This window comes from Salvelinus fontinalis, chromosome 25 (genome assembly GCF_029448725.1).
Source record: "Salvelinus fontinalis isolate EN_2023a chromosome 25, ASM2944872v1, whole genome shotgun sequence".
NCBI classification, from domain to species: domain Eukaryota; kingdom Metazoa; phylum Chordata; class Actinopteri; order Salmoniformes; family Salmonidae; genus Salvelinus; species Salvelinus fontinalis.
The window spans coordinates 42321092-42339866 of record NC_074689.1 but is presented as its reverse complement, the minus strand read 5'-3'; the positions used below and the strand labels follow the sequence as shown (position 1 = coordinate 42339866).

The window sequence follows — 18775 nt, the reverse complement described above, 5'->3', positions numbered from 1 at the left end:
AAGGATTGAACCCATGTGCTTCAGTTTACAAAAACAGATGACTTAGCACATCTATTTCCTTCTTAGAATGTCAACATTCTGGAAAGTGGGAGTTGTGCAAAAGCTAATTTAACAACTAAATAGACTCAGCAGAGGAGTTGGGGATTCACTTTGGACTGAACACATGTTAAGTATTGGCTCTACCGTAGAGACATCCCATTTCTCTCGTAGTTGTGGTGCCATATTGAAAGACTTGCTTTTTCTACAGTGCTCCAATGAGAGTACAATTCAATGGTATCAGATGTCTTTCATGAAGGCACACATGGGATTTGAACCCATGATCTTCTTTTTACGCGTCCGACGCCTTACCACTTGGCCACCATGCCTACCTATACAACAATGTATATCAACATTCTGGAAAGTAGTAGTTTTGTAAATGTGAATTTTGCAAACAAATAAATTCAGTGGAGAATCTTGGGATTGAACAGAGGACCTCAAACATATACAGCAAGCACTCCCCCTCTGAGCTTCCATCCCATTTCATTTGATAAGAAAATGGAATATTAAATTCAATATACTTTTTATATACACCACTCCATTGAAACTACAATGAAATGATATCAGCAATTCTTAAAACAGTTACGGACAGGGATCGAACACATGAACTTCAGTTTTTGAAAATTATGCCATAAAAGTTGGCAACCATGCCACTTCTGTTCTATAAATGTGCGAACAGGGATTGAAAGCATGTTCTTCAGAATACAAGACCAAATGATTTAGCACATCTCTGTTTCCTGCCAAGAATTTCAACATTCTGGAAAGTAGGTTTTGGGTCAATGCAAATATGTAAGTTGAAGAAGCTGGGGATTGAACCCAGGACCTCATACATGCAAAGCATGCGCTTTACCACTGAGCTACATCCCCTTTCTGGGAAATATTAAAATGTTTCTTTTTTTGTATTATTTTACCTTTATTTACCCGGAAAGCTTGTGGAGAACAAGTTCTCATTTACAACTACTACCTGGCTAAGATAAAGCAAAGCAGTGCAACACAAACAACAACACAGAGTTACACATTTAGAATAAACAAACGTACAGTCAATTACAGAATAGTAGAAAAAAAAGAATGTCTATACATAGTGTTTGCAAATGTCGTGAGGAGGTAAGGCAATAAATATGCCATATTAGCGAATGAATTATAATTTAGCAAATTAACACTGGTGTGATAGATGAGCAGATGATGATGTGCAAGTAGAAATACTGGTGTGCAAAAGAGCAGAAAGTAAATAAAAACAAAATGGGGATGAGGTAGGTAGATTGGGTGGGCTATTTACAGATGGGCTATCTACAGCTGCAGTGATCGGTTAGCTGCTCAGATAGCTGATGTTTAAAGTTAGTGAGGGAAATATAAGTCTCCATCCAGCTTCAGCGATTTTTGCAATTCGTTCCAGTCATTGGCAGCAGAGAACTGGAAGGAAAGGCGGCCAAAGGAGGTGTTGGTTTTGGGGATGACCAGTGAGATATACCTGCTGGAGCGCGTGCTACGGGTGGGTGTTGTTATCGTGACCAGTAAGCTGAGATAAGGCGGAGCTTGACCTAGCATAGACTTATAGATGACCTGGAGCCAGTGGGTCTGGCGTGACGAATATGTAACGAGGGCCAGCCGACTAGAGCATACAGGTCGCAGTGGCCATATCAATACAATTAACTGTTTCTTTACACTGTTCTAATGAAAGTACATTTCCATAATAACAGCTATCTTCCGTAAACGTCGAACAAGGATTGAACCCATGTGCTTCAGTTTACAAAAATAGATGACTTAGCACATCTATTTCCTTCTTAGAATGTCAACATTCTGGAAAGTGGGAGTTGTGCAAAAGCTAATTTAACAACTAAATAGACTGAGCAGAGAAGTCAGGGATTAACTTTGGACCGCATACATGTTAAGTATTGGCTCTAACGTAGAGACACATCCCCTTTCTCTAGTAGTTGTGATGCCACATTGAAAAACTTGCTTTTTCTACAGTGCTCCAATGAGAGTACATTTCAATGGTATCAGATGTCTTTCAAGAAGGCACGGATGGGATTTGAACCCATGATCTTTGGTTTACGAGACCGACGCCTTACCAATTGGCCACCATGTCTATCTATACAACAATGTATATCAACATTCTGGAAAGTAATAGTTGTGTAACTGTGAATTTGGCAAACAAATAAATTCAGTGGAGAATCTTGGGATTGAACAGAGGACCTCAAACATATACAGCATGCACTCCCCCTCTGAGCTTCCATCCCATTTCATTTACTGATAAAATGGAATATTAATTCAATATACTTTTTATATACACCACTCCATTGAAACTACAATGAAATGATAGCAGCAATTCTTAAAACAGTTACGGACAGGGATCGAACACATGAACTTCAGTTTTTGAAAATTATGTCATAAAAGTTGGCAACCATGCCACTTCTGTTCTATAAATGTGCGAACAGGGATTGAAAGCATGTTCTTCAGATTACAAGACCAAATGATTTAGCACATCTCTGTTTCCTGCTAAGAATTTCAACATTCTGGAAAGTAGGTTTTGGGTCAATACAAAAATGTAAATTGGAGAAGCTGGGGATTGAACCCAGGACCTCATACATGCGAAGCATGCGCTCTACCACTGAGCTACATCCCCTTTTTGATAAATTTTAAAATGTTTCTTATTTTGTATTATTTCACCTTTATTTACCAGGAAAGCTTTTGGAGAACAAGTTCTCATTTACAACTGCGACCTGGCTAAGATAAAGCAAAGCAGTGCAACACAAACAACAACACAGAGTTACACATTTAGAATAAACAAACGTACAGTCAATTACATAATAGTAGAAAAAAAAGAATGTCTATAAATAGTGTTTGCAAATGTCGTGAGGAGGTAAGGCAATAAATATGCCATAGTAGCGAATGAATTACAATTTAGCAAATTAACACTGGTGTGATAGATGAGCAGATGATGATGTGCAAGTAGAAATACTGGTGTGCAAAAGAGCAGAAAGTAAATAAAAACAAAATGGGGATGAGGTAGGTAGATTGGGTGGGCTATTTACAGATGGTCTATGTACAGCTGCAGTGATCGGTTAGCTGCTCAGATAGCTGATGTTTAAAGTTAGTGAGGGAAATATAAGTCTCCATCCAGCTTCAGCGATTTTTGCAATTCGTTCCAGTCATTGGCAGCAGAGAACTGGAAGGAAAGGCGGCCAAAGGAGGTGTTGGTTTTGGGGATGACCAGTGAGATATACCTGCTGGAGCGCGTGCTACGGGTGGGTGTTGTTATCGTGACCAGTAAGCTGAGATAAGGCGGAGCTTGACCTAGCATAGACTTATAGATGACCTGGAGCCAGTGGGTCTGGCGTGACGAATATGTAACGAGGGCCAGCCGACTAGAGCATACAGGTCGCAGTGGCCATATCAATACAATTAACTGTTTCTTTACACTGTTCTAATGAAAGTACATTTCCATAATAACAGCTATCTTCCGTAAACGTCGAACAAGGATTGAACCCATGTGCTTCAGTTTACAAAAACAGATGACTTAGCACATCTATTTCCTTCTTAGAATGTCAACATTCTGGAAAGTGGGAGTTGTGCAAAAGCTAATTTAACAACTAAATAGACTCAGCAGAGAAGTCGGGGATTAACTTTGGACCGCAAACATGTTAAGTATTGGCTCAAACGTAGAGACACATCCCCTTTCTCAAGTAGTTGTGATGCCATATTGAATAACTTGCTTTTTCTACAGTGCTCCAATGAGAGAACATTTCAATGGTATCAGATGTCTTTCATGGATGGGATTTGAACCCATGATCTTCGGTTTACGAGACCGACGCCGTACCACTTGGCCACCATGCCTACCTATACAACAATGTATATCAACATTCTGGAAAGTAGTAGTTGTGTAACTGTGAATTTGGCAAACAAATGAATTCAGTGGAGAATCTTGGGATTGAACAGAGGACCTCAAACATATACAGCATGCACTCCCCCTCTGAGCTTTCATCCCATTTCATTTACTGAGAAAATTGAATATTAATTCAATATACTTTTTATATACACCACTCCATTGAAACTACAATGAAATGATAGCAGCAATTCTTAAAACAGTTACGGACAGGGATCGAACACATGAACTTCAGTTTTTGAAAATTATGTCATAAAAGTTGGCAACCATGCCACTTCTGTTCTATAAATGTGCGAACAGGGATTGAAAGCATGTTCTTCAGATTACAAGACCAAATGATTTAGCACATCTCTGTTTCCTGCTAAGAAGTTCAACATTCTGGAAAGTAGGTTTTGGGTCAATGCAAAAATGTAAATTGGAGAAGCTGGGGATTGAACCCAGGACCTCATACATGCAAAGCATGCGCTCTACCACTGAGCTACATCCCCTTTCTGGGAAAAAGTAAAATGTTTCTTTTTTTGTATAATTTCACCTTTATTTACCAGGAAAGCTTGTGGAGAAGAAGTTCTCATTTACAACTGCGACCTGGCTAAGATAAAGCAAAGCAGTGCAACACAAACAACAACACATAGTTACACATTTAGAATAAACAAACGTACAGTCAATTACATAATAGTAGAAAAAAAAGAATGTCTATACATAGTGTTTGCAAATGTCGTGAGGAGGTAAGGCAATAAATATGCCATAGTAGCGAATGAATTACAATTTAGCAAATTAACACTGGTGTGATAGATGAGCAGATGATGATGTGCAAGTAGAAATACTGGTGTGCAAAAGAGCAGAAAGTAAATAAAAACCAAATGGGGATGCGGTAGGTAGATTGGGTGGGCTATTTACAGATGGGCTATGTACAGCTGCAGTGATCGGTTAGCTGCTCAGATAGCTTTTTTTTACATTTTAAGTCATTTAGCAGACGCTCTTATCCAGAGCGACTTACAAATTGGAAAGTTCATACATATTCATCCTGGTCCCCCCGTGGGAATTGAACCCACAACCCTGGCGTTGCAAGCGCCATGCTCTACCAAATGAGCCACACAGGACCGCTGATGTTTAAAGTTAGTGAGGGAAATATAAGTCTCCATCCAGCTTCAGCGATTTTTGCAATTCGTTCCAGTCATTGGCAGCAGAGAACTGGAAGGAAAGACGGCCAAAGGAGGTGTTGGTTTTGGGGATGACCAGTGAGATATACCTGCTGGAGCGCGTGCTACGGGTGGGTGTTGTTATCGTGACCAGTAAGCTGAGATAAGGCGGAGCTTGACCTAGCATAGACTTATAGATGACCTGGAGCCAGTGGGTCTGGCGTGACGAATATGTAACGAGGGCCAGCCGACTAGAGCATACAGGTCGCAGTGGCCATATCAATACAATTAACTCTTTCTTTACACTGTTCTAATGAAAGTACATTTCCATAATAACAGCTATCTTCCGTAAACGTCGAACAAGGATTGAACCCATGTGCTTCAGTTTACAAAAACAGATGACTTAGCACATCTATTTCCTTCTTAGAATGTCAACATTCTGGAAAGTGGGAGTTGTGCAAAAGCTAATTTAACAACTAAATAGACTCAGCAGAGAAGTCGGGGATTAACTTTGGACCGCATACATGTTAAGAATTGGTTCTAACATAGAGACACATCCCCTTTCTCTAGTAGTTGTGATGCCATATTGAAAAATATTATTGTTCTACAGATCTCCAATGAGAGTACATTTCAATGTTATCAGATGTCTTTCATGAAGGCACGGATGGGATTTGCACCCATGATCTTCGGTTTACGAGACCAACGCCTTACCACTTGGCCACCATGCCTACCTATACAACAATGTATATCAACATTCTGGAAAGTAGTAGTTGTGTAAATGTGAATTTGGCAAACAAATAAACTCAGTGGAGAATCTTGGGATTGAACAGACGACCTCAAACATATACAGCATGCACTCCCCCTCTGAGCTTCCATCCCATTTCATTTACTGAGAAAATGGAATATTAATTAAATATACTTTTTATATACACCACTCCATTGAAACTACAATGAAATGATAGCAGCAATTCTTAAAACAGTTACGGACAGGGATCGAACACATGAACTTCAGTTTTTGAAAATTATGTCATAAAAGTTGGCAACCATGCCACTTCTGTTCTATAAATGTGCGAACAGGGATTGAAAGCATGTTCTTCAGATTACAAGACCAAATGATTTAGCACATCTCTGTTTCCTGCTAAGAATTTCAACATTCTGGAAAGTAGGTTTTGGGTCAATGCAAAAATGTAAATTGGAGAAGCTGGGGATTGAACCCAGGACCTCATACATGCAAAGCATGCGCTCTACCACTGAGCTACATCCCCTTTCTGGGAAAAAGTAAAATGTTTCTTTTTTTGTATAATTTCACCTTTATTTACCAGGAAAGCTTGTGGAGAAGAAGTTCTCATTTACAACTGCGACCTGGCTAAGATAAAGCAAAGCAGTGCAACACAAACAACAACACATAGTTACACATTTAGAATAAACAAACGTACAGTCAATTACATAATAGTAGAAAAAAAAGAATGTCTATACATAGTGTTTGCAAATGTCGTGAGGAGGTAAGGCAATAAATATGCCATAGTAGCGAATGAATTACAATTTAGCAAATTAACACTGGTGTGATAGATGAGCAGATGATGATGTGCAAGTAGAAATACTGGTGTGCAAAAGAGCAGAAAGTAAATAAAAACCAAATGGGGATGAGGTAGGTAGATTGGGTGGGCTATTTACAGATGGGCTATGTACAGCTGCAGTGATCGGTTAGCTGCTCAGATAGCTTTTTTTTACATTTTAAGTCATTTAGCAGACGCTCTTATCCAGAGCGACTTACAAATTGGAAAGTTCATACATATTCATCCTGGTCCCCCCGTGGGAATTGAACCCACAACCCTGGCGTTGCAAGCGCCATGCTCTACCAACTGAGCCACACAGGACCGCTGATGTTTAAAGTTAGTGAGGGAAATATAAGTCTCCATCCAGCTTCAGCGATTTTTGCAATTCGTTCCAGTCATTGGCAGCAGAGAACTGGAAGGAAAGACGGCCAAAGGAGGTGTTGGTTTTGGGGATGACCAGTGAGATATACCTGCTGGAGCGCGTGCTACGGGTGGGTGTTGTTATCGTGACCAGTAAGCTGAGATAAGGCGGAGCTTGACCTAGCATAGACTTATAGATGACCTGGAGCCAGTGGGTCTGGCGTGACGAATATGTAACGAGGGCCAGCCGACTAGAGCATACAGGTCGCAGTGGCCATATCAATACAATTAACTCTTTCTTTACACTGTTCTAATGAAAGTACATTTCCATAATAACAGCTATCTTCCGTAAACGTCGAACAAGGATTGAACCCATGTGCTTCAGTTTACAAAAACAGATGACTTAGCACATCTATTTCCTTCTTAGAATGTCAACATTCTGGAAAGTGGGAGTTGTGCAAAAGCTAATTTAACAACTAAATAGACTCAGCAGAGAAGTCGGGGATTAACTTTGGACCGCATACATGTTAAGAATTGGTTCTAACATAGAGACACATCCCCTTTCTCTAGTAGTTGTGATGCCATATTGAAAAATATTATTGTTCTACAGATCTCCAATGAGAGTACATTTCAATGTTATCAGATGTCTTTCATGAAGGCACGGATGGGATTTGAACCCATGATCTTCGGTTTACGAGACCAACGCCTTACCACTTGGCCACCATGCCTACCTATACAACAATGTATATCAACATTCTGGAAAGTAGTAGTTGTGTAAATGTGAATTTGGCAAACAAATAAACTCAGTGGAGAATCTTGGGATTGAACAGACGACCTCAAACATATACAGCATGCACTCCCCCTCTGAGCTTCCATCCCATTTCATTTACTGAGAAAATGGAATATTAATTAAATATACTTTTTATATACACCACTCCATTGAAACTACAATGAAATGATAGCAGCAATTCTTAAAACAGTTACGGACAGGGATCGAACACATGAACTTCAGTTTTTGAAAATTATGTCATAAAAGTTGGCAACCATGCCACTTCTGTTCTATAAATGTGCGAACAGGGATTGAAAGCATGTTCTTCAGATTACAAGACCAAATGATTTAGCACATCTCTGTTTCCTGCTAAGAATTTCAACATTCTGGAAAGTAGGTTTTGGGTCAATGCAAAAATGTAAATTGGAGAAGCTGGGGATTGAACCCAGGACCTCATACATGCAAAGCATGCGCTCTACCACTGAGCTACATCCCCTTTCTGGGAAAAAGTAAAATGTTTATTTTTTTGTATAATTTCACCTTTATTTACCAGGAAAGCTTGTGGAGAAGAAGTTCTCATTTACAACTGCGACCTGGCTAAGATAAAGCAAAGCAGTGCAACACAAACAACAACACATAGTTACACATTTAGAATAAACAAACGTACAGTCAATTACATAATAGTAGAAAAAAAAGAATGTCTATACATAGTGTTTGCAAATGTCGTGAGGAGGTAAGGCAATAAATATGCCATAGTAGCGAATGAATTACAATTTAGCAAATTAACACTGGTGTGATAGATGAGCAGATGATGATGTGCAAGTAGAAATACTGGTGTGCAAAAGAGCAGAAAGTAAATAAAAACCAAATGGGGATGAGGTAGGTAGATTGGGTGGGCTATTTACAGATGGGCTATCTACAGCTGCAGTGATCGGTTAGCTGCTCAGATAGCTGATGTTTAAAGTTAGTGAGGGAAATATAAGTCTCCATCCAGCTTCAGCGATTTTTGCAATTCGTTCCAGTCATTGGCAGCAGAGAACTGGAAGGAAAGGCGGCCAAAGGAGGTGTTGGTTTTGGGGATGACCAGTGAGATATACCTGCTGGAGCGCGTGCTACGGGTGGGTGTTGTTATCGTGACCAGTAAGCTGAGATAAGGCGGAGCTTGACCTAGCATAGACTTATAGATGACCTGGAGCCAGTGGGTCTGGCGTGACGAATATGTAACGAGGGTCAGCCGACTAGAGCATACAGGTCGCAGTGGCCATATCAATACAATTAACTCTTTCTTTACACTGTTCTAATGAAAGTACATTTCCATATTAACAGCTATCTTCCGTAAACGTCGAACAAGGATTGAACCCATGTGCTTCAGTTTACAAAAACAGATGACTTAGCACATCGATTTCCTTCTTAGAATGTCAACATTCTGGAAAGTGGGAGTTGTGCAAAAGCTAATTTAACAAATAAATAGACTCAGCAGAGAAGTCAAGGATAAACTTTGGACCGCATACATGTTAAGTATTGGCTCTAACGTAGAGACACATCCCCTTTCTCTAGTAGTTGTGATGCCATATTGAAAAACTTGCTTTTTCTACAGTGCTCCAATGAGAGTACATTTCAATGTTATCAAATGTCTTTCATGAAGGCACAGATGGGATTTGAACCCATGAGCTTCGGTTTTCGAGACAGACGCCTTACCACTTGGCCACCATGCCTACCTATACAACAATGTATATCAACATTCTGGAAAGTAGTAGTTGTGTAACTGTGAATTTGGCAAACAAATGAATTCAGTGGAGAATCTTGGGATTGAACAGAGGACCTCAAACATATACAGCATGCACTCCCCCTCTGAGCTTCCATCCCATTTCATTTACTGAGAAAATTGAATATTAATTCAATATACTTTTTATATACACCACTCCATTGAAACTACAATGAAATGATAGCAGCAATTCTTAAAACAGTTACGGACAGGGATCGAACACATGAACTTCAGTTTTTGAAAATTATGTCATAAAAGTTGGCAACCATGCCACTTCTGTTCTATAAATGTGCGAACAGGGATTGAAAGCATGTTCTTCAGATTACAAGACCAAATGATTTAGCACATCTCTGTTTCCTGCTAAGAATTTCAACATTCTGGAAAGTAGGTTTTGGGTCAATGCAAAAATGTAAATTGGAGAAGCTGGGGATTGAACCCAGGACCTCATACATGCAAAGCATGCGCTCTACCACTGAGCTACATCCCCGTCCTGTGAAATAAGAAAATGTTTCTTTTTTTATATTATTTCACCTTTATTTACCAGGAAAGCTTGTGGAGAACAAGTTCTCATTTACAACTACTACCTGGCTAAGATAAAGCAAAGCAGTGCAACACAAACAACAACACAGAGTTACACATTTAGAATAAACAAACGTACAGTCAATTACATAATAGTAGAAAAAAAAGAATGTCTATACATAGTGTTTGCAAATGTCGTGAGGAGGTAAGGCAATAAATAGGCCATAGTAGCGAATGAATTACAATTTAGCAAATTAACACTGGTGTGATAGATGAGCAGATGATGATGTGCAAGTAGAAATACTGGTGTGCAAAAGAGCAGAAAGTAAATAAAAACAAAATGGGGATGAGGTAGGTAGATTGGGTGGGCTATTTACAGATGGGCTATCTACAGCTGCAGTGATCGGTTAGCTGCTCAGATAGCTGATGTTTAAAGTTAGTGAGGGAAATATAAGTCTCCATCCAGCTTCAGCGATTTTTGCAATTCGTTCCAGTCATTGGCAGGAGAGAACTGGAAGGAAAGGCGGCCAAAGGAGGTGTTGGTTTTGGGGATGACCAGTGAGATATACCTGCTGGAGCGCGTGCTACGGGTGGGTGTTGTTATCGTGACCAGTAAGCTGAGATAAGGCGGAGCTTGACCTAGCATAGACTTATAGATGACCTGGAGCCAGTGGGTCTGGCGTGACGAATATGTAACGAGGGTCAGCCGACTAGAGCATACAGGTCGCAGTGGCCATATCAATACAATTAACTCTTTCTTTACACTGTTCTAATGAAAGTACATTTCCATATTAACAGCTATCTTCCGTAAACGTCGAACAAGGATTGAACCCATGTGCTTCAGTTTACAAAAACAGATGACTTAGCACATCGATTTTCTTCTTAGAATGTCAACATTCTGGAAAGTGGGAGTTGTGCAAAAGCTAATTTATCCTCTAACGCCTCACAAACCCGGATCCGGGAGCACCCCCATCACAAAAGCTGACTAGCATAGCCTAGACTAAAGTTACAGGGATATCATAAAATAAAATGTTCATGAAATCACAAGTCCAAGACACCTAATGAAAGATACAGATCCTGTGAATAAAGCCACCATTTCAGATTTTTAAAATGTTTTACAGGGAAGACACAATATGTAAATCTATTAGCTAACCACGTTAGCAAAAGACACCACTCTCATACTCCACCATTTTCTTACTGCATCAGTAGCTATCACAAATTCGACCAAATAAAGATATAAATAGCCACTAACCAAGAAACAACCTCATCAGATGACAGTCTGATAACATATTTATTGTATAGCATAGGTTTTGTTAGAAAAATGTGCATATTTCAGGTATAAATCATAGTTTACAATTGCAGCCCCCATCACAACTGTCACTAAAATGACTAGAATAACTACAGAGACCATTGTGTATTAGCTAATTACTCATCATAAAACATTTCTTAAAAATACACAGCGTACAGCAGATGAAAGACACAGATCTTGTGAATATAGCCAATATGTCAGATTTTCTAAGTGTTTTACAGCGAAAACACAATATAGCGTTATCTTAGCTTACTACAATAGTCAGTCACACAGCAGCATTGATTCAAGGCAAAAATAGCAATAACGTTATAAACCACCAAACACTATTAACTTCTTGCAACTATAGGGGGTGCTGTTTCGCATTAGCATAATTTCCTCTACACATTAAACGGCTTCCTACTCAATTATTGCTCGTACAATATGCATATTATAACTTTTATCGGATAGAAAACACTCTGTAGTTTCTATAGCCGTTGGAATTTTGTCTCTGAGTGAAACAGAACTCAATCTACAGCACTTTTCATGATAGGGAGTCAGATTTCAGACATCTTGGCACCTGATCTGGAGTCAGTTTAAAGGTCCGTGTAAACGCTATGGAGAAACAGACACTTCTTACGTCTTCCCCTGGATGTCAGTGCGTGATGACGATTTGAATGGTGTCGATTGCGCAATCAGTCCCTCTATAAACCACCAAATACCGGAAGTAGCTTCCCTTTGCTGCCTGCGTCTTGCGCGAGAAGGACATCGGACTCGCCTCCTTCCAACCTGTTGTTTAGCCAGTAATATTTGTCCGGTCATGTTTTTACCCGTTATAGGTGTTAACAGCATCATAAGGTAGTTAATTTGAACCGTTTTATAGCAATTTAGATCCGTTTAGTGCGATTTTGAGGCATTGCTTTGTTATGCACTTTCAAGCACCGGGCACGTTTCGGGGTCCCGGTCGAACGTTAGTGGGCATTTCGACGGACAGAGGACATCTTTCGACCAAATGAAGATTAGACCCAAGAAAGGATACATTGCCCAAGATACTGATGGAACATCACCTCACAGTAAGAAATATTTAAGATGATAAATCGTTGTTCTGTAGAAAAATGTTAAACGCACGTTCCGCCATCTTGTTTGCTATAGCTTCGCTTGGCGAACCCTGTATTGCACAGTAAGGATAATTTTAGAAATGTAATTCCGCGATTGCATAAAGAACTAATTTGTCTTTCGATAGCTGTCCAACTTATATTTTTTTAGTCAAGTTTATGAATAGATATCTATGAGACAAGATCACTGTGAAAGAGGGCGACCGACATTTTCAGGCTAGTTTTGCTAGTATTGTCATTGTATAACCACGTTTTTTTATGGCTAAATATGCACATTTTCGAACAAACTCTAGATGTATGTTGTAATATGATGTTTCAGGAGTGTCATCGGAAGAATTCTGAGAAGGTTAGTGAAAAAATGAATATTTTTTGGCGATGATTACGTTATCGCTCTCTTTGGCTTGAATCAATGCTCTGGTAACGTTTGCACATGTGGTATGCTAATATAACGATTTATTGTGTTTTCGCTGTAAAACACTTAGAACATCTGAAATATTGTCTGAATTCACAAGATCTGTGTCTTTCCATTGCTATGTGCTGTGTATTTTTAAGAAATGTTTTATGATGAGTAAATTGGTAAAACACGTTGCTCTCTGTAGTAATTCTAGTCGCTTTGGTGAGATTTGTGATGGTGGCTGCAATGGCAAACTATGATTTATACCTGAAATATGCACATTTTTCTAACAAAACCTATCCTATACAATAAATATGTTATCAGACTGTCATCTGATGAGGTTTTTTCTTGGTTAGTGGCTATCAATATCTTAGTTTAGCCGAATTGGTGATAGCTACTGGTGGAGAAAAAAAATGGTGGACAAAGAAAATTGTTGTCTTTTGCTAACGTGGTTAGCTAATAGATTTACATATTGTGTCTTCCCTGTAAAACATTTTAAAAATCAGAGATGATGGCTTGAATCACAAGATCTGTATCTTTCATTTGGTGTCTTGGACTTGTGATTGAATGATATTTAGATGCTACTATTTAATTGTGACGCTATGCTAGCGATGCTAATCAGTGTGGGGGTGTGGGGGTGGGGGGTGCTCCCGGACCCGGGGTAGATGCTCGTGAAAGGTTAATTTTTCACTAACCTTCTCAGAATTCTTCAGATGACAGTCCTGTAACATCATATTACACAAATAATATAGAGTTGGTTCGAAAATGTGCATATTTAGCCGCACAATTTGTGGTTACACACCGTGATTAGTGGGCAAACAATCAAGCAATCTGTCCTGCGCCATCTTGGAAAGGCACCTACTCTTATCGAAAGCTATTCATAAACTTGACTAAAAAAATACAGGTTGGACAGCAATTGAAAGACAAATTAGTTCTTAATGCAATCGCTGAGTTAGATTTTTAAAATTAACGTTATTAGACATACAGTGTGCGTTACAGCCAGACTAGTGCCGCAAAAATGGCGGACAAATACGTTTACATTTTTCCACATAAATACGGAATAACATCATAAATAGCTCTTACTTTTGGACGAGCTTCCATCAGAATCTTGGCGAAGTGGTCCTTTGTCCAAAAGAATTGTTGCTTGGTTGTAAAACGTTGTGTTCAAATTCGGAAGTAGCAGCTAACAAGTAGCTATAACAAACAGCATGCCCAAAACTTTATACTCAATACTAAGGAAATTCCGAAAATAGCAATATACTCGCATAAACTGATATAACTCGGTTTAAAATAACTTTGTTGTGATGTTTCTAACACCTATAACAAATTAAATTACAGACGGATATATCTAAGGACGATAACTGAGCGTTCCAAAATGCCATCCTGAGGTCTTGCTTTGCGTAATGGCGAGCGTTGAAAAGATAGGTCTTCTCGCTCCTAGGCCTTTTATAAACTCTGGGAACTACGCAGAAAGTCCATTCCACTTCTCATTGGTTACTGACATCCAGGGGAAGGCGGGTGCAGTTCATGTCGACCCATAGGCTACATACAGATCTTTAAACTGATCTGAGAGCAGAGCCTAGTATTCAGACCTTCGCAGTTCCTGTCATGGATTTTGCTGCAGAGAGAGTTCTGTTTCACCCACAGACATAATTCCAACGGTTTTAGAAACTAGAGAGTGTTTTCTATCCAATAGTAAGAATAATATGAATATTGTTGAGTACGAGGCCGTTTACATTGGGTACACATTTGTGCTATGTCGAAATGGCACCCCCCTCCCTAGTGGCAAGAAGTTAAGAACTAAATAGACTCAGCAGAGAAGTTGGGGATTAACTTTGGACTGCATACATGTTAAGTATTGGCTCTACCGTAAAGACACATCCCCTTTCTCTAGTAGTTGTGATGCCATATTGAAAAACTTGCTTTTTCTACAGCGCTCCAATGAGAGTACATTTCAATGGTATCAGATGTCTTTAAAAAGGAACGGATGGGATTTGAACCTATGATCTTTTGTTTACGAGACCGACGCCTTACCACTTGGCCACCATGCCTACCTATACAACGATGTATACCAACATTCTGGAAAGTAGTAGTTATCTAAATGTGTTTTTTGGCAAACAAATAAACTCAGTGGAGAATCTTGGGATTGAACAGAGGACCTCAAACATATACAGCATGCACTCCCCCTCTGAGCTTCCATCCCATTTCATTTACTGAGAAAATGGAATATTAATTCAATATACTTTTTATATACACCACTCCATTGAAACTACAATGAAATGATAGCAGCAATTCTTAAAACAGTTACGGACAGGGATCGAACACATGAACTTCAGTTTTTGAAAATTATGTCATAAAAGTTGGCAACCATGCCACTTCTGTTCTATAAATGTGGGAACAGGGATTGAAAGCATGTTCTTCAGATTACAAGACCAAATGATTTAGCACATCTCTGTTTCCTGGTTAGAATTTCAACATTCTGGAAAGTAGGTTTTGGGTCAATGCAAAAATGAAAATTGGAGAATCTGGGGATTGAACCCAGGACCTCATACATGCAAAGCATGCGCTCTACCACTGAGCTACATCCCCTTTCTGGGAAATATTAAAATGTTTCTTTTTTTATATTATTTCACCTTTATTTTACCAGGACAGCTTGTGGAGAACAAGTTCTCATTTACAACTGCGACCTGGCTAAGATAAAGCAAAGCAGTGCAACACAAACAACAACACAGAGTTACACATTTAGAATAAACAAACGTACAGTCAATTACATAATAGTAGAAAAAAAAGAATGTCTATACATAGTGTTTGCAAATGTCGTGAGGAGATAAGGCAATAAATAGGCCATAGTAGCGAATGAATTACAATTTAGCAAATTAACACTGGTGTGATAGATGAGCAGATGATGATGTGCAAGTAGAAATACTGGTGTGCAAAAGAGCAGAAAGTAAATAAAAACCAAATGGGGATGAGGTAGGTAGATTGGGTGGGCTATTTACAGATGGGCTATGTACAGCTGCAGTGATCGGTTAGCTGCTCAGATAGCTGATGTTTAAAGTTAGTGAGAGAAATGTAAGTCTCCATCCAGCTTCAGCGATTTTTGCAATTCGTTCCAGTCATTGGCAGCAGAGAACTGGAAGGAAAGGCGGCCAAAGGAGGTGTTGGTTTTGGGGATGACCAGTGAGATATACCTGCTGGAGCGCGTGCTACGGGTGGGTGTTGTTATCGTGACCAGTGAGCTGAGATAAGGTGGAGCTTGACCTAGCATAGACTTATAGATGACCTGGAGCCAGTGGGTCTGGCGTGACGAATATGTAACGAGGGCCAGCCGACTAGAGCATACAGGTCGCAGTGGCCATATCAATACAATGAACTCTTTCTTTACACTGTTCTAATGAAAGTACATTTCCATAATAACAGCTATATTCCGTAAACGTCGAACAAGGATTGAACCCATGTGCTTCAGTTTACAAAAACAGATGACTTAGCACATTGATTTCCTTCTTAGAATGTCAACATTCTGGAAAGTGGGAGTTGTGCAAAAGCTAATTTAACAACTAAATAGATTCAGCAGAGAAGTTGGGGATTCACTTTGGACCGCAAACATGTTAAGTATTGGCTCTACCGTAGAGACACATCCCCTTTCTCTAGTAGTTGTGATGCCATATTGAAAAACTTGCTTTTTCTACAGTGCTCCAATGAGAGTACATTTCAATGGTATCAGATGTCTTTAAAAAGGCACGGATGGGATTTGAACCCATGATCTTCGGTTTACGAGACCGACGCCTTACCACTTGGCCACCATGCCTACCGATACAACAATATATATCAACTTTCTGGAAAGTAGTAGTTGTGTAACTGTGAATTTGGCTAACAAATTAATTCAGTGGAGAATCTTGGGATTGAACCGAGGACCTCAAACATATACAGCATGCACTCCCCCTCTGAGCTTCCATCCCATTTCATTTGCTGAGAAAATGGAATATTAAATTCAATATACTTTTTATATACACCACTCCATTGAAACTACAATGAAATGATAGCAGCAATTCTTAAAACAGTTACGGACAGGGATCGAACACATGAACTTCAGTTTTTGAAAATGATGCCATAAAAGTTGGCAACCATGCCACTTCTGTTCTATAAATGTGCGAACAGGGATTGAAAGAATGTTCTTCAGATTACAAGACCAAATGATTTAGCACATCTCTGTTTCCTGCTAAGAATTTCAACATTCTGGAAAGTAGGTGTTCGGTCAATGCAAAAATCTATGTTGGAGAAGCTGGGGATTGAACCCAGGACCTCATACATGCAAAGCATGCGCTCTACCACTGAGCTACATCCCCTTTCTGGGAAATATTAAAATGTTTCTTTTTTTGTATTATTTCACCTTTATTTACCAGGAAAGCTTGTGGAGAACAAGTTCTCATTTACAACTGCGACCTGGCTAAGATAAAGCAAAGCAGTGCAACACAAACAACAACACAGAGTTACACATTTAGAATAAACAAACGTAGTCAATTACATAATAGTAGAAAAAAAAGAATGTCTATACATAGTGTTTGCAAATGTCGTGAGGAGGTAAGGCAATAAATAGGCCATAGTAGCGAATGAATTACAATTTAGCAAATTAACACTGGTGTGATAGATGAGCAGATGATGATGTGCAAGTAGAAATACTGGTGTGCAAAAGAGCAGAAAGTAAATAAAAACAAAATGGGGATGAGGTAGGTAGATTGGGTGGGCTATTTACAGATGGGCTATGTACAGCTGCAGTTATCGGTTAGCTGCTCAGATAGCTGATGTTTAAAGTTAGTGAGGGAAATATAAGTCTCCATCCAGCTTCAGCGATTTTTGTAATTAGTTCCAGTCATTGGCAGCAGAGAACTGGAAGGAAAGGCGGCCAAAGGAGGTGTTGGTTTTGGGGATGACCAGTGAGATATACCTGCTGGAGCGCGTGCTACGGGTGGATGTTGTTATCGTGACCAGTAAGCTGAGATAAGGCGGAGCTTGACCTAGCATAAACTTATAGATGACCTGGAGCCAGTGGGTCTGGCGTGACGAATATGTAACGAGGGCCAGCCGACTAGAGCATACAGGTCGCAGTGGCCATATCAATACAATTAACTCTTTCTTTACACTGTTCTAACGAAAGTACATTTCCATAATATCAGCTATCTTCCGTAAACGTCGAACAAGGATTAAACCCATGTGCTTCAGTTTACAAAAACAGATGACTTAGCACATCTATTTCCTTCTTAGAATGTCAACATTCTGGAAAGTGGGAGTTGTGCAAAAGCTAATTTAACAACTACATAGACAAGTCGGGGATTAACTTTGGACCGCATACATGTTAAGTATTGGCTCTAACGTAGAGACACATCCCCTTTCTCTAGTAGTTGTGATGCCACATTGAAAAACTTGCTTTTTCTACAGTGCTCCAATGAGAGTATATTTCAATGGTATCAGATGTCTTTCATGAAGGCACTGATGGGATTTGAACCCATGATCTTCGGTTTACGAGACCGACGCCTTGCCACTTGGCCACCATGCCTACCTATACAACAATGTATATCAACATTCTGGAAAGTAGTAGTTGTGTAACTGTGAATTTGGCAAACAAATAAACTCAGTGGAGAATCTTGGGATTGAACAGAGGACCTCAAACATATACAGCATGCACTTCCCCTCTGAGCTTCCATCCCATTTCATTTACTGAGAAAATGGAATATTAATTCAATATACTTTTTATATACACCACTCCATTGAAACTACAATGAAATGATAGCAGCAATTCTTAAAACAGTTACGGACAGGGATCGAACACATGAACTTCAGTTTTTGAAAATTATGTCATAAAAGTTGGCAACCATGCCACTTCTGTTCTATAAATGTGCGAACAGGGATTGAAAGCATGTTCTTCAGATTACAAGACCAAATGATTTAGCACATCT

The 18775-nt window shown here is 39.4% G+C and overlaps 11 non-coding genes across 11 annotated transcripts; all 11 read right to left on the bottom strand.

Moving 5' to 3' along the window:
• Nucleotides 1–2587: 2587 nt before the first annotated feature.
• On the bottom strand, nt 2588–2659 carry trnaa-cgc (transfer RNA alanine (anticodon CGC)). The gene has a single exon. It is a non-coding gene; the product is annotated as a tRNA-Ala (tRNA).
• Nucleotides 2660–4335: 1676 nt separating this feature from the next.
• trnaa-ugc (transfer RNA alanine (anticodon UGC)) lies at nt 4336–4407 on the bottom strand. The gene has a single exon. It is a non-coding gene; the product is annotated as a tRNA-Ala (tRNA).
• Nucleotides 4408–5714: 1307 nt separating this feature from the next.
• On the bottom strand, nt 5715–5786 carry trnat-cgu (transfer RNA threonine (anticodon CGU)). Its single transcript has one exon. It is a non-coding gene; the product is annotated as a tRNA-Thr (tRNA).
• Nucleotides 5787–6251: 465 nt separating this feature from the next.
• Nucleotides 6252–6323, bottom strand: trnaa-ugc (transfer RNA alanine (anticodon UGC)). The gene has a single exon. It is a non-coding gene; the product is annotated as a tRNA-Ala (tRNA).
• Nucleotides 6324–7630: 1307 nt separating this feature from the next.
• On the bottom strand, nt 7631–7702 carry trnat-cgu (transfer RNA threonine (anticodon CGU)). The gene has a single exon. It is a non-coding gene; the product is annotated as a tRNA-Thr (tRNA).
• A 465-nt stretch (nt 7703–8167) lies between these two features.
• On the bottom strand, nt 8168–8239 carry trnaa-ugc (transfer RNA alanine (anticodon UGC)). Its single transcript has one exon. It is a non-coding gene; the product is annotated as a tRNA-Ala (tRNA).
• Nucleotides 8240–9386: 1147 nt separating this feature from the next.
• trnas-cga (transfer RNA serine (anticodon CGA)) lies at nt 9387–9458 on the bottom strand. Its single transcript has one exon. It is a non-coding gene; the product is annotated as a tRNA-Ser (tRNA).
• A 465-nt stretch (nt 9459–9923) lies between these two features.
• trnaa-ugc (transfer RNA alanine (anticodon UGC)) lies at nt 9924–9995 on the bottom strand. The gene has a single exon. It is a non-coding gene; the product is annotated as a tRNA-Ala (tRNA).
• Nucleotides 9996–16557: 6562 nt separating this feature from the next.
• Nucleotides 16558–16629, bottom strand: trnat-cgu (transfer RNA threonine (anticodon CGU)). The gene has a single exon. It is a non-coding gene; the product is annotated as a tRNA-Thr (tRNA).
• A 466-nt stretch (nt 16630–17095) lies between these two features.
• trnaa-ugc (transfer RNA alanine (anticodon UGC)) lies at nt 17096–17167 on the bottom strand. Its single transcript has one exon. It is a non-coding gene; the product is annotated as a tRNA-Ala (tRNA).
• A 1136-nt stretch (nt 17168–18303) lies between these two features.
• Nucleotides 18304–18375, bottom strand: trnat-cgu (transfer RNA threonine (anticodon CGU)). The gene has a single exon. It is a non-coding gene; the product is annotated as a tRNA-Thr (tRNA).
• Between the last annotated feature and the right edge of the window lie 400 nt (nt 18376–18775).